The sequence below is a fragment of the Myiozetetes cayanensis genome, unplaced genomic scaffold (assembly GCF_022539395.1).
Source record: "Myiozetetes cayanensis isolate MyiCay16 unplaced genomic scaffold, myiCay2020 scf12, whole genome shotgun sequence".
Classification (NCBI taxonomy): Eukaryota; Metazoa; Chordata; class Aves; order Passeriformes; family Tyrannidae; genus Myiozetetes; species Myiozetetes cayanensis.
The window spans coordinates 12,349,594-12,374,966 of NW_026086826.1; the positions used below are offsets into that span (position 1 = coordinate 12,349,594).

The 25,373-nt window shown below is 44.4% G+C and overlaps 1 protein-coding gene across 1 annotated transcript in view; it reads right to left on the reverse strand.

Moving 5' to 3' along the window:
• Window positions 1–24,644, reverse strand: part of JAK1 (Janus kinase 1) — a 51,930-nt gene extending 27,286 nt beyond the window's left edge. Inside the window, exon 1 of the mRNA XM_050307431.1 lies at window positions 24,502–24,644. The gene's annotated coding sequence lies outside the window, so the exon portion shown is untranslated. The remainder of the gene's footprint in view (window positions 1–24,501) is intronic.
• Between the last annotated feature and the right edge of the window lie 729 nt (window positions 24,645–25,373).

The following is a 25,373-nucleotide window of genomic DNA, read 5'->3' on the forward strand; positions in this document are numbered from 1 at the left end:
CACAGCCTTTACAGCAAAGAACATGCATCCAATCCAGCACAACTTTAATTAGAGACTCATTGAAAATTTATATATATATGATCACAAGGTATTTGTTTTCTACAGGACTATTACCAAATGTACAATTTATTTATTTTATTATTGTATTTATTTTATTCTTTTAGTCTAAGTGACCTCACTGCACACTGTTCACCTCTGCCCCACAACCAGAATTACTAATTCCCCTTGGGTTTTTCTACAGAATTCATACTGTGATATGACTGATCTGTGTTGTAAATTTTACTTTAAAACGGGGCTGAGAGGGCATGGAATGGAAATTTTCATCAAAAATAGTTAATGTGCAGCAAAGTTCTCAAGAACCGAAAATCAGGGTGCACATGGCCGGGTGTCTCAGCCGCCTTCGCTGTATTAACAGATATTCTATATTTCCATTTTTAGCTCTGAAAAGCAGAGGAGGCAGAGTCCTGGTGTGTTCTCTGACTTTGTAGCAGCTTCACAAACCCACCCAACCCACTGCTGCTCTATGAGAACTGGCCCTGCTCGTTTCCTGTGCTTTTCCAACACAGTTTCAGCTCCGTCTCTGAATTTCGTGACGTGTCGCCCGTGTGGGATGAAGTTTCTCAGCCCTCTCAGAAAGCTGCGTGTTAATGTGCCACCTTTAATGTCGTGGTGCAGAGGCAGCAACATGCACACAAACACAGAGTCACATTTTCCTCTCTCTCACCTGACCTTTCCAGCCTGTTCTTCCTTTGGATATGGATTGCGTTTCTCCAGTGATCAACAAGTTTTCATAGACTTGTAGAATGGGTTAGGTTGGAAGGGACCTTTAAAGGTCCAATCCCCTGCAATGAGCACATCAACTAGATTTTTTATAACTTGCTTCTAAGTTCTAAGTATGTACTTAACTCTCCTTTATCCCCAATTTCTGGTGCAGTAACAACTTCAGATGATACAATTATCGAGCCACTTACCACCTTATCCAGTCCACAGCAACCACTCCTCAGCTAAAACAGTATCAATTTCCTTGGAGGCAAAGGTATCAACCCTTAAGCCATCAGGGAAACCTTCCAACAGTGACACAATTTTTATGTAATTAGCTTTTCCTCACAACCCAATTATCTAAAAAACAGGGCTTTATTACTAAGACTGAAGGGAGATTCCAGTTTTGAAGTGATTTACATGGACAATTTGTTTTTATTCCTGCCTGGACACTGCATTAACGATCCTTTTCCTTCCTTTATGTTCTCCTCATCCCCGTGCCGCACGCACGGAGCAGTCTGCACCTCTCAGAAGGGATGGAAGTTCTCTGGCACAGAGCCACGTCATCTTCCCAGCAATGAAGCAGATCTTCAGGAAACGTGGCCTCTTCCCGGTGGCACCACGCTGATTTAAGGGGTTTCCTGATGTTCAGCTCGGATGCTTGGAAAAACCTTCAGGAAAACCAGTCGTTGTGGCAAAGACCTCCAAATCCATGTTTGCTTGCAAAAAAGGGTTGGGGAAAGTTTGTTCCTTCTGGGCTTACCCAAAGTCATCCTCCCCTGGTCACAAGAGCAGGATGTGGCAGAAATACACACATGCTCTTTGGGTACCAGGTAAGAGCTAAAAATTCCATGGAAGAAGTGAATATGATGTTCCTCACTGGAACTGGGGCACACGGGAGTGAACACGGGGTCACACCTCAGCTCTGCTGACGCACAGTAACTCTTTCAACTCCAGAGTTAAGCACATACTCCGGTCTCCGAGGAGGTGCTGAAGCCCAGGGAATGGCTCTACCTTTGCCAAGGGAGGAAAACACGCTGTAGTTGTTGTACAGATCCATCAGAGAGGCAGGAGTGGAGAAGACCACAGAATGGAAGAAAAACCACTCCAACATAAGAGACATTCTCTGCCCACTGGAGGACCAGAGCGGACCAACATCATCACACAACTCCCCATGCACGGACGTGGCAGGAGCAGCCACGTGGCCAGGACACTGCTGGGGTTTAGGGGCACGAGGGGAGATTTACTGTCCAACACTGTGACAGGACTTCCACAAGGTTTTAACACCTACCTTCCTCCTCCATAAAACCACCTTGTAATTAAAAGTCCTTTTGTTTCTTGAATACTTGGGAATTACCAGCAGTTCTTCCTAAGCAGGAAAAGCCACTAGGAGGGAGGTGGAGCAGCTTCATCGTTCACACCTTCCAGATGAAGGTCTGTAACTGCAGAACAACTCCCCTCCTTAACCAGACTGGAGCAAGAAACGTCACCGCATCCTGCTCTCCCAAGCCTTAAAATCTCAGAGATCCCACCATGCTGAAATGTATGATGAAGAAACTTGATCTCTGGGGCCTCAGTATGCATCTACAGGCTCTTGGAGCTCCAAGTTCTCCTCAAAATCCAAGTTTTATAAGCCACAGTCCATCCCACCTCCACCTTATTCACTTAAGTGATTCCATTTGCTCCCCAGGCTGTGCATGTGGAGAAGAGCTGAACCCCAGGTTTCATCCCAGCATGGAACTGTTCCACACTCCGTTCCGCTGGCTAATTACTCAGAGTGTACCTGGGAGGGGGCTGTTTGTACCCCCCTGCTGCAAAACAGGCACAATGACCACCTCCATGACCCACTGGTGCTCCTCAAGAAGGGAGGCCTACATTTTACTTGCTTTTAAGGAAAAAGCCAGCACAGATTTACTACGACGGCACCCGGATTTCCGATCGTGTCTTAGATCTTTAGTGAGAAACAAACCAAAACAAGCAACCAGCTGATGTCTAGCAAAGCCAAGACTGGTGGGACAGCACAAGAAACATTATGAACGTGTCTCTTCTGCAAATGAGTAAAGAAGAGATTAAATGAGTTGCTCACTTACCCAGGAAATCAGCAGTGGCAACTAGCCTAGGTCTCCCACATCCCCCACCCTGCAGCCTCCAGCTCGAGAGGTAGACTTAGAAACAAGTTCCTCCAAACACCGAGCAGGAGAACTTCTCACAGGCTTCAGCTTTCTAGTTTGAGGGTATGTAAAACATGCAAAGGGGCTGGGACTTGTTGGTGACCACAGAGCTGCTGCACAGCTCCCCCACTCCGAGACTCGGTGGCTGCTCACAGCCCCCTCTACCAGAGCTCCCAGCTCAGTAACCACACTTGGTCACTCCCCTCCTGCTTGGCCCTGTAGCCACTTCCTTGAGAGCAGCTAAAGATGTTCTGAACCTTTTTCATTTTCAACCTGAAGCATAAAATGGAGATTCTTGTCCCAGTTCTCTCCACCCCTTCTTCCTCCTCCCCAGAGCTGGGCAGCGCCTACAGCTGCACACTACAATGGTGGTGGCGAAGAGGGGCTGCAAACAAGCCCCACCTCACCCCCTACACCATCCTCACCATAGAATCACAGACTGCTTTGGGTTGCAAGGGACCTTAAAATCATCCAGTTGCAACCCCCTGCTATGCCATCAGCCACCACACACATGGAGGCCTCAGAGAAGGCACAAGCAACAGGGGAGGTTTTGCTACATTGAAATTTCTTTACCTCAGAGAGGGAACTTGCCCAGCATCATCCTGCTCTGGGGATGAGCTGCCCAGAAGCAGTGCTGGCACCTCCCACGGAGCAGGAATTACTGAGGGCAAAGAGCAACCTCGAGTTGCTCACAGCAGTTCTCAGAAGAACAAACAGTGGCACTTTCTTTGCACTGGATCTGGTTTAACAAGAAGTGTCACTAAGCTGCTGCCATTTAGATCACTTTAAAAGGTCTTAAGGAGGTTCGAGCTATGTGGTCAACATCTACTGTGCACATGGCATGGCTCCTGAATCCCCCCGATGGCTTCTGGTAGTCTTGTGCTTCCTGTGGTGGCTTTGCACTTTGGTGTTTTTTGATGGTTTGCCTTTTTCTTTTTTTTTTTTTTCTAATGTGGTGAGAAGATGTTGTTAAAGTTCACTCTTAAGGGCTTGCCATTTAAAACAAGTCCCAAATAAAAGTAAAAAAAAAAATTAACAGTTATCTTTGTCCTGTTCAGAGCAAACCACCAACAAAGATATCCCCTATCCAAACAATCCTTCTATAACATGGTTGAAAACCATACAATTCCATGGGAAATTCATGGGATTTGGACAGCAAGAGAAATTTGATCTTCAGAGTCCCATACCCCGCTCTGTGCTCTCTGCTCCTCTTTTATTAAGTTAAAATCATTCTGCTACAATGCTGGTAGTGCCCATTGGAACACTGCTTGGAATTCTGGTTGGAGAAGATATGGCCAAATGACACAAAAACAGTCTCAGGGTTAATGATGATGTCTCAACTAAATCTCTCTCTCTTTTTGATGCAACACAGTAAAAACTGAGATTTGAGGTGCAGAAATCTCTGTAAAGCAGCAGGTGCTCCGGTAGGGAAGGAGGTGCTGATTGTAGCTGTGTGGTCCCATAAGTCACCATGCAAAAACATCTCTGAAGGCCATCACTCCCCTCTAAAGATCATCACCCATCTCTAAAGGCCATCACACAAGGTAAAAAACAGAACAGGAATGGTGGTGCAACAAAGTTTTCCATGGAACTTCACAGCTGAGCTTAGATCACCTCTGGTATTACCCTCAGGGCTTCAGGTTCATTCAGTTCAGCAAAAGACTTGTCTTACAAGTTTTACAGCTACCAAACAAAAGGGACCAAACTCCTCCTGTCCTCACTTGACCTCCCCAGGCTCCTGGAGAAGCAGTACCTTTCCTTCGGTCAGCTCAGCCCAGGCCTGTGCTGTTGGGTGGCTGTGCTGCTGCCAACACAGCTGCTGAAACCAAGGGACAAAAACATCCATCCTAACAATGAACGACTTCTGGGTGGCACCTCTGTCCTCCAGGCACAGCCTAATTCCTGGAAAACCTGCCACCTGGCTCTGTGAAACACAGTAAGAGGAAGAAATGGGGCTTAACTTTAGTTTTTCTCTCTCCTTCCTTTCTCCCAGTATCTGCAAAAGGGAAAATACGGCAATACCAACCACCTGCACTAGGTGTTCCTCGCCTGAGGAGGAATCACAGAGACTCCAGCTGGTCCCTCTGCACACAGTGAAGCCCTACCATAGTCAAAAAAACACCCACTCAACTGGCTGCGCTTCCAGGTCTAGAAAACTAGAAGTGCTGGTCCAAAGAGCAGCTTTAACTCCTCCTCTGCAGCTGCATTGTGATTTCTGCTACACTGTGCAAACCACCACCTACACGTGGGAACAGACTGTAGCTCTCCCTTCCACGACTGCAGGGGTGACTCCAGCTTTCCCTGCCCATCCCAGTGCCCACACCATGCAGGCCATTCCCACCACAGCATCCTGGACAGGGAGCTACTGATACCTCTGACTGTGGGGAAACTGCTCCTTCCTATCCATGGATCATTTTTTGTTGCTTGGGAGATCATTTATAAACAAATGTTCTCCTGCAAAAGAGCTGCCATGGAAAGCCACAACATCTGAGACCAATTTGCAGGACAAAACGAGCTCTATAGAGCAACACCAATGCCACCCAGAGCTTTGGAAATCACACATGCTGACCTCCAACTCGAACCTGTTTGCTGGGAAACTAATGAGGAGAGTTAGTACTAAACCTATTAACTGCTGTATCTGGAAGAAAGTTTTGCTTTCTTAGACACTTGGCCTCATTCTTCTCACTACAGCATGTCTGGAAATAAATAAAAGCTGCACCACTGCTCTCCAGTGCCAAAGCAAGTGATAAATTCAAGGTAAATGTTCTAACAAACTGGAAACATTCAGGTTAATTAACACCCTAATAAATATATTTATATTTAGCCACATAGGTGCACAAGAGACATGCTCAGTGGAAAATGAACAATAAGGAGTTTCCCAACCCAAAAAGTTCCCAGGGAGAGTTACTGGGCTACATTGGCTCAGTGTGTAAAGCAAAAATGTTTTAAGTTTAGAAAACTGGGAATAGAGGGAGCAGCTCAGCACTTCATGGTAAAAAACGAACCATCATAGAATTATGGAATCATTTAGATGGAAAAGATCTTCAAGGTCATCAAGTCCAAACGGTCCAGCACTGCCAAGGCCACCACTGACCCATGTCCCCAAGTGCCACATCCACATGGCTGTTAATTCCCTTCAGGGATGGGGACTCCAGCTGTGCCAGGGCTGGACAGACATTTCCAGGAAGAAAATTTTCCTAGAATTCAATTTAAACCTCCCTTGGCACAATTTGAGGGCATTGTTTCTTGTCCTATCCCTTGCTCCCTGGGAGCAGAGCCCAACCCTCACCTGGCTCCACCTCCTGTCAGGGAGTTGCAGAGAGAGAGAAGGTCCCCCCTGAGCCCCCTTTTCTCCAGGCTGAGCCTCTCCAGCTCCCTCGGCTGCTCCTGGTGCTCCAGACCCTTCCCCAGCTCCATTCCCTTCCCTGGATGCGCTCCAGCCCCTCAAGAGGCCTCTGACAGTCCCACCTCTGCCTCCACGTGTGACACCTGGGGACAAGATCTCTCCCCTGGGACACGAGAGCTGCACACTCACAGTGGACCTGCTCCCCACGGTGCTGCACCAGCAGCCTGGCAGCTGCTTTCTCACACTTCACCACCCCATTAAATCCACTGAATGAATTAAATGTATTTAAAAGCAGCAAATACATTTAAAGTTCATCTCCTATTGGCCCCCACCAGCATTATGGAGACCAGAAAGCAGCTCAGCCCCCCGAAAAGGAAACCCAAAGTCAAATTGTGACGTTGCTATTTGAAGCTAATTGTATTTCCAAGCTTTTAATTTAAGCAGCTACTTCTCAACATTACAGTATCCACTGGCATGTTCATACCTGTGTCCATTTTACAGAGAGTGTGTGTGACTGGAGATGGGAAATATTTGCTGCCACTGAAACATAATTTTTAATACAAGTGGGAAGTGCAGTTCTTTATCATCTGTCTGTTGGGATAAACACACCCAGCAATTGCCTTTTGCTACTGACTGATCACCAGGGCACCCCTGTATTCAGGGGTAGCTGTAAAGACATTTATCCCTATTAGCCATAGGGAGGAACTGGGACTAGTTAACTGACTTGTTTGAAGCAAAATGAGATGCAACACTCAAGTCCCTCTTTGAAGTCCATTTTATGCCTTTTTTTTTTTTTTGGCTTATTTTCTGCTCTGCTCACCACGTCCCTAAGGTTGGAGCTTCCTGGGGCAGGCAGAGGGTCAGCTCATCCACAAGGTCCCTGCAAGGACTGCTGTGCCTTGCCGGAGTCTCATCCCTAAGGACTTCATGTGCTTCAAACCCAAAGGTCTGAGGTGGCTGCAAGAGCGTGGAAGAGAAGAATATGGAGAATGGTGTTTAAATGGACATTTAGAGAAAAAGAATCACAGTGATAAAACTTGAAATCGGTCTATTTTTAGTCTGTGAAAAGCAATGGGGCAGGCACTGATCTTTTCAAAGAGCAAAGCACAGTTGCACCTCTCCTCTCAGGAATGAGCAGTATGGGAACACCTGCAGAAGGAGTTTGCACTGCCCTGGGCTCACCTTGGCCTCAGGTGAAAGGGTTGTTCAGAAAGAAGTGGTGTTCAGAATAGGCTTTCAGCCAGAGCTGAGACAGGACCCTGGTGGTACCTGGATGTTGCCATGTTCCCACACATCTGGCCAAAGGCAGATGTTTGCTGCCTTCGAGCAAGAGACTGTGTCCTCCTGCCACTGCCAATCCAGACTATTAACTCCAAGAATGCATTTTATCTTATCCTGAGACAGAAATCTGAAGTAGAGCAGATGAGGTTTCCAAGTCTGTCCTCTGCCTGAGCAGGGATCTGACATCTGCATCTAAACTTGTCTCTTTAAACTGCAGATTCAAATCTGGAGGAGTGAACTCTCCTTCAGGATATACTTTGGTTTGCTTGGAATTACTTTTATATTCTCAGGCTTTAATGAATCCTTATGTTGCCTACTCTGAATCCTTATATTGCCTATCTTACTTTAAAAACAGGAGCTAAGCCCTAAATATCATCTGTAAAGATGATAAAGAAATTACATGGTACAGATTATTTTTCTCTGATCCCAACTGTAACAAAAATTGGGAAAAATCATAATTTCTCACAGCTGCAGGCTCTTTTCTTCACAAAAATCAAATACAACTAAGTATTTGATATTCCAGCAGAAGCCACTTGAAACAAAGGAAGGCAATTGGTGAAAGCCAAATAAAGCTATTTAGAAAGTTGTCCCAGTCAACAACTTGAGCTCTGCCAAGTAACCAGGATCCTTTGGTGACCCAAAAGCAGAGCCTGAACTGGCTCCTTTGGACACTTAGAGAGCCCACATCCTCCATGGATTCACATGGATTCTCCTTCAGAACACGGAACAGCCTGATGTTCTGGAGGCCCAGCTGCCAACTGCTGCAGTTGAAATCTTATCTAACACTTTGTTTTCTGCTTGAAACAGAGGAACACCCTGTTGTTGTTCTGGTATCAGTTTTATCTCCTGAGACAACCAAAGCAACTGACAATTTACGACATAAGCACAGCAGACTCTGCCACAAGCAGCTTGTTCTGCAGGAAGGAACCCGTAAATCCAGTCCTGTCCTCCACCACCACCTGTAAACACGGGTTTAAAACCAGTCCTGTCCTCCAGTATTTCCCCAGCCTGCACATATCTGAGCTGGTGATCTGAGCACAGCACACGGTGCTTCAAGACACCATATACATAATGATGGATTTTTTTCAACCACCCAAAGCTCTAAGCATTATTTTCAGCAGTGAATTCTCACTGGCCAGTTTAACTGTGGATGCTCTGGCTTGGAGTGGTGAAGTTGCTACAATTAAGAGGATTGCTGGTGTGAGTCTTCTGTCAACTATGAGCTGTATCCCAGTATTGCCCTGTCAAGCAAACCAAATATTTACCCTCAATTCATTCAATCTCTTGGACAAATACATATGCTATTTTTAACTATGCTAAATAGGAGTAAATTTTATGTGTTTGCCTCAGAGAATTGTGTCAACAGTGATTCAGAGGTGCTGAGACACATCAGTGGCTTTAGAGTACAATGGTGAGCAGTGGGATTTGTTTTCATTTCCTTGGGGAGTCCTGCAGGGTTATGGATTTGAGAGTTTGTACTGCAGATTGCACAAATATCCTGTTGCTGACGGGTTGGTCCCATACCCAGCCAGGCTCTACCACACTCCCCATCTGACACAGAGGTGTGGTAACCCAGGATCTCACCCTGAGCAATTCCAACCTGGCACTCAGAAGGACTTTCCTGCCCTAGAAAATCTTGCCTCTCTTCCAGTTTAACAACCCAACTTATCCCTTCTACAAAATTCTGGTAGGGCTGAATCATCCCATGTTTATTTACAGTCCACCGATTTCTCTTTTTTTAGAAAACATTTGCTGGTGCTGTTTCTGCAGTTGCTGCCTGGTAACTTGGTGGTCTTTAACACCAGAATCATCCTCCTGTGTCTTATACAATGCATGGAAGCTGCAAAATACCCCAACTTCCAACATATACTCTGTATTTCAGAATAAGGCCTGGTCAAAGTCAAAAATTATGAGAGGAATACCCTTCCAGGTGTCTACCTGCATTCCCAGTACTGTGTTTATATTATGAACATTGACAGGAGCTCAGTGTTTCTCAATTCCCAGCTTTGGGCAAGAGCAGTTTCATAAATGTTTGTGGCCATTCCAGTTCTGAGTCCAGCTATAATTCGATTTCAGCTCTCTAGAAGCTCAGAGCATATTGCTCAGCCGCAGCTCTCCCTCCCTCTCTCCCAAGAGCAGCTTTGGATGCAGGTCCATTAAACTGCTGCTGTGACTCAACACCAACAGATCTCTGGGCCCCTCCTGCTCTGAGGAGTCCCAGCATATCAGCTGCACGTGCCACAGGTCAGCCTTTCTTCCCACAGGGCTGATAACACAACTTATCTCAGCTTCCACAGCTCCAGCAGGCCCAGTTTATCCACACTCAACCCAACAACCTCTGGGCTGACCCCAAACCACCCTTCCCAGCTCAGGTGCCAACAAGAAGCTCAAGGAACTTGGCTGTCAGCAGGGAATTTTTCAAGAGCAGGAAAAGTGACTTCCAGCCAGCAAATGGATTCCACTGCAAACATCCCAACCCGTGGCTGCAGTGAATCCACAAGCCACTCTTGCACCTTCTCCTGTTCCTCACTCAGCAGCAGTAAACAGGAAGCCACCACTGAACTCTGTCACACACACCCCCCCAAGTAACCTGCTCGACTTCCTTCTCCCTCCAACACAGCTGGAAACATCTGTAAATAACCAAAGAATATCTGTAAAGAAGAGAATATAAAGAAATGTAAAGAAAGGAGACAGGGCTGCACCTCCCTGGCCATCAGAGCTCCATGTGCTGTCCTGGGAAGGGCAGCACCCTAAGGATTATGTACATTATATATTCTATATTCTAACATACTACATATCATTATATAATTATATAATATATTATATATTGTACTAGATCATATATACAATATATGTGTATTTGTAAACAGGGTTTTACAACACAAAAGCTGGGACTTGGATATTCTATTGTGGCTAATCCCCTGCAATATTTTATTCATATATTAAATCACATTATGAAATTATTGTGAACTACTTCATTAGGATGAATAAAGATACCAGTTCTCAGGCAAACGAGCCAATTGAGGGGTGAATAATGAATGAGCATTTTGGCTGACAAGGAACAAACCCTTTAATATACATTTTAACTATTCACTTCCTACAGGAACAAACAGAATTTACTTATATTATATTGGATATGAACTTTGCAGCATTTTTTGAAGACTCTGTAAGAATCTGTGTTAATAACCTGAAAAGAGAGCCAGAGTGTGGACATTAATTACTGCATATCTGCAAAATATTTATTGCCTACGAAACAGACTTCCTGGTGAGGTAGAAAAGCACATTTAGGCACTACCAAGCTGCTCCTCACCACTTCAGATCTGGTTGTAAGGTCGGGCCCTGATGTCCTGCAGGTCCAGAGGCAATGATGTGAATATTGGACTGCAGCACTTCTGGAAGCATCAAGCACACCAAGAATTATGCTAAGACCTTAAAAGCTCAGAAAAAGCAGGGCTGAAGACATCACTCCAAATCAATTCAATAAGCTGCTGCCACAAGGAGTGGCTTTAAGAGCTTACTACAGCTTTTAACTACCTTTCCTGTAAAGAGCTTAGTACAGTAAATGTGAGTAAGCGAATATTAAAAATAGCTAAGCTGCGACAGTCTCGTTCAATGGCTTTTAGCACTGACTCAGACGTGTCTGACTCACCCTAAAGCCCTCCTGGCTTTACTTTCCCAGTCTGGCTGTGACAGCTCCAGTTTTACACACTGGACACCACTGCCAGCCTCGAGACCTCCAGGTCATCACAATTCTCTACACGTCCTTTCAACCTTCAGTGATCATATTTAAGAAAATGAGTCACAGGATTATGCTACCGAAGGACTGAAAGCCAACGTTAAAAAGGGCTAAAAATTAGGGATTTATCACTCTCTGAAAGTTCCACTGGCCATTACCAAGCATCTCACTTCAGAAATACTTTCTTACCCTCTCTCCCTCTCAGCTGCAGCCACACTGAGGTACTGAGTGGCCCCTAAAACATCGAGTTGCTGAGTTGCCCCCTAAGACACAGAGTTACTGAGTTGCCTGTCCTCCTTGGAAGCCCAAAAGCTGTGCAGACAGACTGTCTGAAAGCAGTATCTCTGCCATTCTTTGTTCAACCCCCCAAAAAATCAGAGAAAAACCCTCCTAAAGCAAGTCTTCATCTTATTTACGGGATTTACAGGAACTAGTGGTCACATATAGGGAATTTCCACATGGTTAAGTTGGTAACTTTTATACTCTGACTGTACATTTACAGTCACAACAGAGAAGAACAGAAAAACCATTACAAAACCTTCTGAAGAGATGTACAATTTAATCAAGACCTATCAAGCTAATCAGATAGCAATTACAATCTGTTTAATACAACATATATAGACACTACTGGTGGTAATATGTGATCCTGTATATTTTATATATATAAGTAGACCTCCAGAACCATTTATGTGCTCAAAAAACATATAAACCAAAGTCTTTGCCAGATTTGCAGCAATATCCCCCAACCTAAGTAACTTAATTTTGATGCTTATGCCTTAAAAGAGATCTTAAGGAAATGACAAAGGGAAGAAGAGAGGCCAGTGGTAACAAATCACAGAGTTAATGTTAAAATCATATAGTTAATAATCACATCCTTCAGAAGTTATGTCAGGTTTTTACTACATCTTCCCTCCTCACTGACAAAATAACAACAGTACATTTCTTTGGGGCTGAGTGGCTTTTTTGGACATCAAGGGAAAAGAAAGCACAGGAGGAGAATCACTCTCCTGAAACCTTTAAGAAAAATGTTTCATATTTTGTGGAAGTCACAGGTTGTTGAGTCTTATACTTGAACTACTCTATTAGGCATCTTGTGCATGAATTATAATAAGTTTTTTCTCTGTTTTACTGGGTTAGCCTTAAAAAAATATCCCTCTCTGCTCTTCTTTGCCAGAAAAAGCATAAAATGACCAGTTTGTGTGAAGTTTTCACCGTAACTCAGAAGAAAGAGAGGACAGATAAATGTTATGCCCATTCTAACCCATTTGCTAAACTATCAAACAGTATTTGCCTGCCTCCAAAACTAACAAAAACCAGCAGCAACAAAAGTCTGAGCTCAAACTGTCAAGTCAGAAAAACAGGAACTGTGTTCTAAAATTGGGGTTTTGTATTTCCCCTTTTGAACTTGATACCAGAACTAACGAGACATTTTGTGTCTAAGAGACCATGAGACAAAAAAATTTCTAAATTTTTTTTTTTTTTGGGTGGGAGAGAGAGGCAAACTTAGAATCCAATATTTGCTGCAAAGACTTCGTTCTAATTTCAATTTTTTTTTTATTTTATTTTTTATTTTTTATTTTTATTTCTACAAATGAGAAAATGCAGAGGACTGAACACAGGTGGAAAAGAAGGGCTGTGAGGGAGGTCCTCCAGGGAATCCCACAGCCAGGAAATTTGGAAAGACAGAGCGGGGGAAAAAAAAAGAGAAGGAGAGAGTCAAGTCTGAGGCACTTCAAATCACACCTCTCCCCCTTTTTTAGACACTGTGATGAAATTGGCTGCTTTACAATTAGAATTCCAAAGCCTTGGATTTCCAAAGCAAGAACTACGGAAAAAAGGAACTTTCATAAAGCATCTGGACATTTCCTGCTTTGCTCCAAGTCTGCAGCCAATTTGCAAATACCACAGTGCAGTTTTCTGGACAATAAATATTTAACTGCAGTGAGCAACACTCCCTCCAAATTCTACTTGGGGAAAAAAGCTTCGGGGAGCAAATCTGGCTGTTAAAGCACATGCAGTTCTGGAGAAAATAATGAGAAATAAAAGCAGAAGGTGCACTGTGCACACACTTAATGCTGAGAACAGCACAGCCCAGCTGTCCAAAATGGCTCTTAGCTCTAAATTCTCTTCTCCAGAAAGCACTTCCTTTTTTCTGTCCTTAAAAGCAATCAAATTTCTGAGTTAACATGCAGGAATCCTAAGAACAAAAGCTCTTTCCAATTTCACCATGTTGTTGGTTTATCCCCAGTCTTCAACTGCTCGGCCCTTACAAAAACCAGCAATCCCACATCAGGAATCACTCCTCATTTACAGAAGCCTCTGGATTTTAGGGAGGCTAAAACCCACTGCCCTGTCACTGTAACTGCCAGAACATTGTTATCCCAAGAAAAACCAACTCAAAATGCATCAGCATATTTAAAAAAAAAATAAAAAATAATTGTGCTTGAATAGTTTCAGAATTTGAAGACCAGTCAAAAAAACCTGTTGTTTTTTAACCTCGCACACTGAAAGACTTTTAGTTAACATGAAATAAATATTAGTTTCACAAAGCAGATCTGTACTGAAAAGTTACCTTTGGACAGAACTCATAAAAATTAGTCACAATTTCATCTCTACAAGTGGTTTTACTCTTGAGAAAAAATTACCTGTAATTCCTATGGTAACTTGGATGTACCAATCCTCCAGCACTTTTCTGAAGCAATCTGGGAATTACCACATGAACTACCTGTTTTCCAAACAAGCAATCAAAATATTTCTGTGTCTTACAACCTGGAAATCTGGCTGCAACCAAACTGCATTTCTGTCTTGATATTTCTGCCCCAAAGTAAGATTGGTTCATTCTCCCAAATGGCTCAGTGCACATCAATTGTACTCAACCAGAAATTAGAAAGCTGACACTTTTTTTATGTATGTGATTTCCGTCCCTATGCAGTGATTATATTTATATACAAGGCTATTTGCAATTAAAAACTATCTTCTGCATCTCTCCATACCATCCTAGATACATGTAAAGAGAAGAAAAATAATTTCCCTCATTCTTACAGGGAAATAAATGAAAAAAAAAAGCATGTTGTCAGTCTATTGTCTATTTTTATTCCCCCTTCAGAGTTCACGGTACAGTGCATCTCTTCAGAAAATCTGAAATTCCAGTGGAACAAAACATGTAAAAAACATTCTCATGAGCAAATTCACCTGAATTTGAGCAAAAAGGCCACAAAGCTTTTCCACAAAATCACCACGAGTAGAATTCAATTGCTAACACCTGCAAAGAGAGGGAAATCTGTGTGGGCACTATTTCCTTATGGGAAATAAAAGTACCCTTAGATATTCAAGAGAGATTCAGAAAAATTGCTCTGAATTTTTTTCCTTTGGTGATACTAAAAGATCTGATTTGTTAAGTGTTAAACACACCAGAAATACCAAACCGCTTTTTATTTTTGTCCCAAGAAACTCTGAGCTAATGGACTGTGAGCAGAAGTCCCTGAAACCAGAGCAAAGGACTTCATTTAGGCTGCTTTAAACTTTGGTTTCTGCTAGTTCTCATCACATTCTTAAACTAAAACCCTGAATTGTACAATCCCAGAGTGGTTTGGGTTGGAAGGGACCTTAAAGCTCATCTGATTCCAACCCTCTGCAATGGGCAGGGACACCGTCCACAAATGAAAAATGCCTTTGACAGAAACTGTGAGAGAGCCACCCTGCCATTTTAGCTGGGAATGATGAAAGCTTAATTAAGAATTATAGAAGCCAAACTCCCAATTTTTAAATCTTGGAGATTCTTTTCTGTTTACTGTAATGCGAGAGCAAACAGATGTGGCAAGAGAAACAGAGTAAGAATTCCAGATATTCCAGTAACAGCCATTCCTTTCTAATTATTATCAACAGCACTGAATTTAATCTGGCAATAAATCCAGCTATAGATATAGGTTAAAAATTGACATTTGAGGTGTTAATTTTATTAACATTTATTTATTACTAAAGCATTGCATCAAACATACTTTAGCCTCTTAATCATGAAAGAACCGTTTGGTGTACAAATTATTTGTTTTCTTAAGCATAAGATGACCTTTTGACTTATAAAAACCACACTGAGATCAAATTACCATTTTTCTTTTCCTCAAGCCAGTGCCTGTGACTTAAAACAAGACACAGCTACAAAATGAAAGAACACAGAACTATTGCAAAATTAATTGGTCTGAGACCCTCCATTACTCATGAAAAAATACACCAGTTAAATTTTTTTAGCTTCTGGAAACGATCAGGATCAAATGCAAATCAAAGCAGGAGACAAAGCTCAGCTGTAAACTAAGAAAATTCTGTGAGGCTCAGTATGCAAATTCCAAGCAGAGCCAAGTGTTCAACAGCTTTGAGTCACCAGTTCACTGCAGAGAGAACACCCACCACACTGGGCTTCTCCACAGCATCTCACCGACTTCTCCCACGGTACCTTCTCCTCCCAAACCTTTACAAGACCTTTTCTACCTCACCCCTAATTATGGATTAAACTGGGACAGAGGGGGGAAAGGGAATTATCTCGTTTTAGCACATTCTATAATGGGATGTTCGTGGAGCAGAGCGCCGTATCACCTACCCTTAAAAGTTCGATTCTAAACTAAGTCCTAAAAATTTAAACTCTATTAACACAGAGATAGAACATGTTAAGCTGCTTCTTAAGCCTTTGGTTGGGGATCAGCAAATTATACCTTAGTGTTTGTATACACCATGTAGAACAGCTTTATAGGACCAAAAGTGTGTATTTGTTTAAAAGATAAGGATCGTTATAGCAGTTTTGCTTGCTAATTAACTACTCTCAGCTTTCCCTGTCTCTTAACACTGAGCAACAACAGCAAACGCCCCGAAGTGGCCTGGGAAAGGTCATTTCTTCAAAACCGTACTGAAGAGAGAGGATTTTCATTTAAAGCATAACTCAGTCATGAGGAGAGGCCCTAAAACCTTTCTCAGGTGACACTGGCTGCGAGCAGAGGCACATGCTGTGTACAGCAGAGCCTGGTGAAGATGGTCTGTTCTACTGGTGGTCATCAGCCTTTACTGGGAAAAAAAGGAAGCACACATGGTTTGGCTGTGGGGAGAGTGCAAATATCACCCAAATGGGACATCTCAAGTGGTCATGTGCATATCTGCCAGCTGTCTTGGCCCTAAAGGCAGAACTAGTACTGATTACACTGCTTCCAAAATGTGAGCTGAAATGTGGTAAATCTTATTTTGCATGGTTCTGCCTGGCAAAAGTTGCAGTTCTAATAAAAAACCTTTGACTTTCAGCAAAATTATCAGAAAGAGTGGTTTGCATCTCTGCTGTACTCCCAAGGCTGAACTCACCCCAAAGCTTGGACAAATTTCAGTTCTTTATGTAATTACTCAGTGTCACTGATAGGCACCAATTTGTCTGTGCAAAACTGCACTTGCACAGAACTCTGGAGATAAAAGGGGAATTAGCAGCATGTATGTGCACAAACAAGCACAGCAGTTTAACTGCTAATTAAACTTTATCAAGCAGTAAGCAAGAAATTTTTAATGGATTGAAGAAGCCCTGAGAAATCTGTTCATCAGACAAAGCATGAAACAATCCCAAGAGGGGTTGTAATGCAGCATCCAGTTACTCTCCCTACAGAGGCAGAGTCTTGCCACGGATTTATAGGTTGGCAGGTCCTGCCCCTGTCATATAAAATAAATTCTCTAAGTACACAGAGAGGGTGGTTCTATATAAATGTCTCTCTGAGCGATAAATGACGCACAAAGCACATCAACAGGTACAGCCTGTGGTGTAAGGCGGGAGAAATATTCTGTGCTGTATACTGGGTGACATCATGAGGTGAAGCTGCTTCCACTTTGATGAATATTGGTGTTTCTCACACAGGATTTTCACAGCACAGTGTCCAAGTCCACATATCCCTGCAGGAAGCTGGTGAGAGTCCCTCAGAGCTGGTTGCTCAACCCAAGGGGTGACGTGCCACAACACGGCCTCGCCGATACAACACCCCGGCCGCACTGCTGCCTCCTCCCTCTGCACACACACCACAGGCCAAGGAAATACTTGGCTTATTTTTCACTTAATTCCACAGCAAACTTCTAAGAACGTGGTGTAATTAAACCTAGAGGTACCACAGGCTTTAATTGGAAGGTAAACATTCAGCTGATACCAACAAAGGGTGAAGAGTCAATCAGTCAGGTTAATTACACAGCCAAGTTAACATGATCAGCACCTCAGGTTTCAGCTGTTTAAGGCTGTGCTGCCACATGGTGAGCATTCAGGATTTAGAAGCTGCCTTTTTTTTTAAGCCAAGTCTGTTTGCTGATGTATCTTGCTTATATAGCTGTAACTTGGCGGGTTGTAAGTCACATGGACAGGAAGCTGAAAGGACTAAAACCCACAGGACTTTTTTTTTTTTTAAACTTGGCAAAAGATAGCTGTTCTTTTGTAAAAATGCAGCTCAAAGTCAGCTATCCCCATATGTCCTTTCTCTTTACCCTGTGTGGCTGTGACAGTGAAAGCAAACCCAGGCTCTCCCCTATTCATCAATCCCACAACTGTACCAAAGTTGTTCAAGGCCAGGAATTACTACGAAAAAAATTGCTGGTAAAAAACGACACAGGCTGATTTTTTCCCTCTTGATGCTGGTGGTAAAACAAAGGTTTCCAGGGGAGATTCCCAGCTGGCAAAGCTCATGCCAGTCACTTGCATTTGGGTACAACATCCACGGGGGTTTATTTTGTCTCATCAATAAACACAACCTCAATTTTCCCTTCATGAGGGTGACGATGCAGCAGAAAGAACACAAGCACAAGTTTGGCAATAACCAAAAACCAGCAATCAGGCAGGCTCCTTCTCTCTAACCAGACCAGCTTTCCAGAATCTGGACGAACTCCTGACTATTCCCTGTCTTCAGGAGACAGATTATTAAAAGTCTTTCTAAAAATCAATACATAAGTCAAATAAAAGTCATTTAAGTCAGGCACTGAGGCTTCTAATAGAGAAGTTATAAGGTTATAACATCATATCTGAAGCACATGGTGTCCATTACAAACAGACTTTTCCATTAGAAAAAGTGGAAGGTGGCACGTGTTGAGTGTGGGAATTACAGCTGTTACTTCAGTAACTTCAGTACTTCAAATGCACTTTTCCTTCAGCTTAAGCATTAAGAGCAAGAAAGAATGAAAGAAGATCCAAATTACAAAAAACCCAGAATTTAATACAAACTAAACACAAATCAACAGCAGGAAAAAACAAACTGTATTTGCAATATTTTGTTTTCAGGGAGGATAATTCCTGCAGAACAGAGTGTTCCAGCCCATGTGACAGAGCCGTAGAGGGTGAGAACACAGGCTGATACATAAAGGTGTGATGCACACAGGTCAGGCTTGCTGATCATTCTGGTTCCTCTTGAACTTTTAAACTTTCTAAACACACAGGCCCTGGCAATTTCAAAATTATTAGTGTCTGTTTTGCTGTGCTTTGAGGAAAAGTGAAATACAGAAGTGTTCAGGAAGTGAAAGGTTATTTCTTGTGCATCTTCAGTAAACACGAAACACTGAGTGTACAAGGCATTATATAAAGTGAACTGCAAGTGCCAGCTTAGAGTTGGTTTTGATCAAAAACCTCAGAACTGAGGGTGGCTACACTTTTTCCATGCAGGAGTGAGAGCTTGACATCATAGGGACAAAAAAACCCAACCTGTACAAAACAGCAGATTTAAATATAAAAGCCTGAGTCTAATGCAGCACTTAAGTTAGGTGGTACCTTTATTTTTTTTAAACATCTAATGCCCTAAAAAATAATATATATTCATTAAAAAAACAAACCCACACACACCACCACCAGAATAAAAAAAACCAAAACAAAAACACCAAACCCAAACAAACAAAAAAAGAAAGCCAAAAAAACACACAAATAAAACCCCTGCTTCGAATTTCTTACCATACTTCAATAAAATCCAGAGGAGTGTAGAGACAGGTATTTGTGGACGGCAATCAAAATGAAGTCATTTAGACTGCACAAGTGCCGAAGTTTTAAAGGTTTGTTTTGTTTAATGTATCTCTTGGTGCTGCTGGTGTCTCAAAATGAACAGAAAAGTTACTTCTGCCAAATTCATTTCCTGAAAAACGGAGTCCACATACAAACAAACTGCTTGCAAGTGTTCCCTCTCCTCCCTCCCCTGTCCCAGTTATGGATCTGCTTCATTCTCCTTATCTAGAGGAGTAGAAGGCCTAGATCTGTCCTTCCTCAGGACAAGAAAGGCGGAAGGGTTTTTTCCCAGATGTAGCTTGAACAACAGTTTTTTCCTGTTCCAAATAACATGAGTCAGTATTACCTCAGTCTCATCTCCCAGCCAGCAGAATGAAGTTGTTTTAAAGATCTGAAGTGAAAGACAAATGAAATTATTTTGATACAATACACCCCAGATTGAAGCGTAATTATTAAGAGTATTTAGTATTTCAATACCCTGCTAAACTTCAACTGGGCTTCTTGATGAGCAAGCCAGATTCCACTCAGTCCTGGAATAGCTGGAAATGACAGGAAACACTCAAAGAACAGCTTAAACAGCACTTGGACTCCAGAACTGCTAAAATTTTGAACTATATTCGTACACTGCTGCCTCAAAAGCCAAAGCTGCTCTCAGATCCACTCTGCAAACAAGGGACATTGTGTACCACAGTCTGAGGAAGGTGCAAATTGTCCTTCAGGAGTTTTCTCCTGGAAGCAGGAATAGCAGTTGTCAGGTTTTGTGTTTCAAAGGGAATTAAGCCTTTGGAGGCAGGGGATGGAATATAACCTCTGAGGGTGAGAAACTTGCTGAGGGAATAAAGAGGCTGTGTAGTCAAAGTCAGGCCCTGGCCAGTGACACAGCTGAGGTTAAACAACCCCAAGGCTTCTGAGCACATCTCATGCAGCTTTAGGTGCTCATCCCCCCCCAGACTGCTGCCTGACCTTTGTGTCCCCTCCTCCAGTGCACACACAGGCGACCAAAGTCTGGACTCCTGGCATTAAATACTGAATTTATTTCATTTATTAGCAGTATCTCCTTCACGAAGCAGCCCTACTTCAAAGGATTACGAGTCCAAAATACATCATAAGGCAAAGCAACCAGACACATGGATTTATGACTGATGAGTGTCTTGAAGCCTTGTAAAGATTTGTTCTTTACTAGCAAGCCCTTGGTGCTGCTCTGGGAGCTCCAGAGCTACAGCAGAGCAGTGATGATGTATTTCCAGAAGGGTGTTAATGATCAGATCATCTGATCATGACAAACTTAATTGCAAACAACTTTCCCACTCTTTGGTAACTGTAACTGCACTTGCTCACAATCTTACTCTGCAGGTTAGCTCCTCTTCAAACAAGTAGTCCAATTTCATTTTTCCCAGGCTTTCACCACCGTCCAGGGTGATGTATAAATCCCCTGCTTTTCCATCAACTGCCAGTTGTTTTCCTCTATTCCCTTTCTTAGCTTTTATATTCCACGGGGGGGGGAAAGAAGTCTAACAGAATAATTTTATGTGCCAGCAGTTTCAAAGCATAACCATAATCACAGAACATGCAGAGAACCACATTCGTGTCACTGTTATCAAATGTCTCACCCCCTGTAAAAGGTATTGATATGCAGAGTAACTGGTACAGACTTTATTTTCCATGTTGATGCTGCTCTTCCAGTTTCCTGTACCTCAGTTTTTCTGTCAGTTATGCAGCTTATATTACATTTATATAACCAGCTCAAGAAAAAAACCCAAGAATTACTCAAGTCAGCAAAATTTGTAGTTTTACAAGCGTGAAGAAAATTGTCAGGATCTGTTCCTTAAAACCCCACCTGTTCGCAAAAGGCCAGGACAATAAAACCACTCAATTGTACTTCCTCCCTTCTCCAATTTCAGTCAAGAGAAACTGCAACCATTTTGCCTGAGAAAAGCATCGGCACCTCTTTTTCCCGTAGTTTTCGGCCTTGTTTCAGTTTTTTTAAAGGATCAGGCGACTGTGTAGAACAAATCCTGGATGGGATACCTAAATTGCTCCTCAAGACAAGAGAACAGAAAAATCCCCCTCATCTGTCATTTCCTGTACTGCACAGAAACTACAGCAATAGGTGGATGTGACAATTTAGCTGCCAAAAAACCCAAAATGCTGTTCTTTTGAGACTCCACTTTCCTTCTTGATGAAGTTCAAGCATATCTGTCTCACCCCATGAGCAAAACCGAGCAGCATCAGCCCACGAAAAAGCTTTATTGCGGAGCATTAACTGCACGAATTATGTACTTGAACTGCCAAAGCCATTTTCTATCAATCCAGCAAGTGTTTGCCGTTACCAGTACCTGAAACCTAATTGCACTTTAAGTGCTTTAAAGATCGAGAGCAGCTCGTGTGTTTACAGGAATAATGCCCGATCTTTGTGGAATTGCAAACTCTTGGACGGGCTGCAAAAGAACAACATGAATATTGCCAGTTTTTCATCCAGACGAAAACATTTTGTCATTTTTAATTGCTGTTGGACACGAGACAAGCCAGGAACCAAGACCCAGCTCAGTCTTCCCTCCACAACCTTCCTTCCCAGCCTGATTTCTGGTTCAGAGATTCTCATAAGAACCCTTTTCACGTCTCAGTACAAACCAATCCTTAGGGTTTGCTTTTATGTGTGAAAGCTTTGACCTCTCAAACAATGCAAACACCTTCCTCTTTATGTAAACACAGAGCAGCTCTTTCTGCTGCAATTCACACCCAACACGGCTAGGGAGTCCAGGATTCTCCATGAGGGGTTCCTGCTGTATTTTGAGCATCTCTTCCTCGTGCCAAATCAGGTACCAGCAAGGTGCCACAAAACCTGAGGGCAGTCCTGCAGGTGAAAAAGGTGTCTCACCTCCAAAGCCAGGAAGGACTGGGAGGAAAGTGGTAGGAAAGAGGTGAAGCTCTTCACAGGCATCACCGTCAGGATGCTGCCTGCGAAAACAGAAAGATTTTTCTACTGTACACAAAAAAGGGAAGCTGGTTTCTCTGAACTCAGTCTTTATTTGCAAGAATAAACTACTACAGAAATGTCTGTCTAAACTTATGGAATTAGTACCACTTATTCTTCCAGTCAAGAACTCTGGCTTACTCCCAGCCCCTCAAGAGGTTAGGCAAAAGAATTAAAGTCAAAATTGCAGACTCTGTTTGACAGAAGGAAAAATGAGTTTAAAAGGAATGTTGATTTTACCCTCTGAGTTTGGCCAGTGGCTGTTCAGGTGCACTTCAGCTCTTTGCTTTCCAAAGTTTTTGTACTAGATATTCTCTCCAGATCTTGCTTCCCATTTGTTTTTTTAAATAAATTCATTGAACAATATGAGCACACAGAAACAGATCAAAATTTACCTCTCAAAAAGGCCACTTTGCAATTAATTCTGATGTATTTTCTCAGTGCAGAGCCTTCCAGGAGTTAAGCTGTTCCAGTTCTGTGTTTATATTCTTGTTCAAATTTAAACCCACTCACCCTAGATTTTACAAGCTTTTCACCCCATCTTTCTCAAAGGCCAAATATTTGCAGTTTTGTGATGCACGAGCATAGTACGGTCTTTGTGCCATTGGGCTTTGAGGCAAACAGCTTGCAGATACTTTGATAAGTAAGATATTTAACAACTGAATCACTAAAATTGTACTTACAGAAATGGTTGTAAAATCAGCCTGTGATCACTAACTTTTAAGACCACAAAGGACAGCAAGAGCTTGCTGTGATCTGTTGTTGGCTCAGACAGAGCAGCATGTCCTCAGCTGGCTTTGCATTTCAAAGCACCTGTCTCGGTGTCACCTAACACAGACCCAGATCAAGGTGCAACTTCCTGTGTGTTTTAAAAACAAGTGCCAGGAGGAAATGCCTCCCAGTCCCCTTATAAGGTCAAAACTGAACTTAATACTGAGCCTCAGCAGCCCAAATAAAGGGGTACCAAAGCACATCCACCCTGCTGAAGAATAAAACTACAGGGAATCTTCTATGAGCAAAATTGGGTCAACTGGAGTGAACTTTAAAAAGCAACACAACTCTGAATTATTGCCATCTCCCCCCCAGTAAAAGAATCACAAAAAAGCCCCCAAAACATTCTTGCACTGCACTTATCTTCCTTCCAGATATGCCTCAAAATATAATCCCTCCATCTCCAATTCATCAGAATAGCCACCTCCTAAGCACAGACTCGATGTTTGTTTAAACAGAGCCGGGTCCATCCCCTCCTGCCACACTGAGCCACTGCCATGTTGTCTTTCTGCCATCACTCTCCATTATTATTGAACTGCTTCAGACTTTTGTGTCCTGGTTGTCCTCATACACGACCTTTCTACACGTATTTTAAAAATCCCAACTCAAGGCGATTACGGAATCATGGATTCGTTTGGGTTGGAAAGGACCTTAAAGATACAACTCCCTTCCATTATCCAACACTGCAATGTTTTCACACATTCGCACACAGAGCAGAATTTCAGGTGTCTGTAGAAGGAGTAAAGCTAGCACAACTTGCCACCTGCCAGGTTACCTGCTCCCCATCCCTGCGTGTCCCTCGGGGTGATGGGCATACAGCCCCGCACCGTGGCTGTCACCTCCCTTGGGGGCGAAAGATGTCCCAGAAGCGTCCCTATCCCTTACGGAGGGACAGCTGCCAGACCGACAGCTGGACACCCTCAACATTCCAGGCCCGCAGCTTGCCCCGCAGTGGGAGGCAGCGGGATCTCCCCTGGCACAGGGGGCTCGGGGGTCCGCGCTCACCCACGACCACCGGGGCACTTCTGAACTTCTCCCAGCGCACCGGCGGCCACAGCCGGAGCTGTTTCACTGCGGTTCCTCCTGTCACCGACCCGGCCTCCCCCGCCCGGCCGCCAAACGTGGCTCTGACACCCCTTCCCGGCCCGGCGCTGCCCGCACGGCCCCGCACCCTGCGGCCAAGGGGGAGCAGCGGCTCCGCAGCCGCACCGGCCCCCGCGATCAGGGGAACCAGCAGCCCCGCACCGTCTGGCCAAGAGGAATCAGCGGCTCCGCACCGGCCCCTCTCCCATAAGGAGAACCCGGTGGCTCCGGCCCCGCTCCGGCCCCTCTGGCCACGGGGACCCACCGGCTCCTGACCCCGGACGCGCCCCCGGGAAAGCCCCGCACCGCCCCCGCGGCCATCGCGGAGCCTCGCCGGGAGCGCGCCCGCCGCCCGCACCGCCCTCCCTGCCCGGTTGCCCCCGGCCCGACCCCACTCACTGTTCCGTGTGTCCCGGCGGGGCGGCCCGGCCGCGGCCCCGCGGGGCTCGGCGCGGTGCGGGATCGGGAGCGGGATCGGGAGCGGGATCGGGAGCGGCCCGGGGCGCTGGCGCGGAGGGCGGCGGTCCCGGCGCGGCGGCACCGCCCGCGGAGCATGCGCGGGGCAGGGCCCGCCCGGGGGAGGCGCCTCGGGCCGGCCGGGCCGGCTGAGGGAGCGGCGGGAGGGGCTGTGGGGGATCAGCGCAGAGCCTGGGACGGCACCCGGGAGTGCGACAGGGGGTATCTAAAAACACACGGCAGTCAATGCACTCACCCAGAGAAGCTGTGGCTGCCCCATCCCTGGAAGTGTCCAAGGCCAGGTTGGACGGGGCTTGGAGCAACCTGGGAGAGTGGAAGGTGTCCCTGCCCATGGTAGGGGGTGGAATTGGATGAGCTTTAAGGTTCCTCCAAATACAAACCATTCTGGGATTCTACGGTACATATTTTGGCACTGCTTAGACAGTGCCGGATTTAGAATCATAAAATCATAGAATGTCCTGACCTGGAAGGACCCACAGGGATCATTCAGTCCAGCTCCTCCCCCTGTGCAGGACACCCCAACAATCCCACATGTCCCTGAGGGCATTGTCCAAATGCTTCTCGAGCTCTGTCAGCCTTGGTGCTGTGACCACTGCCCTGGGGAGCCTGTTCAGTGCCCAGCCACCCTCTGGGGGAAGAACTTCTCCCTAACAGTGCACTTAACCCTCCCTTGACACAGCTCCAGCTGTGTCACTCAGGTTTCCTCAGGTCCTGTCACTGTAACCAGACTGAAGAGATCAGTACCTGCCCCTCCACTGCCCCTCGTGAGGATATTGAGGACCCCAGTGAGGTCT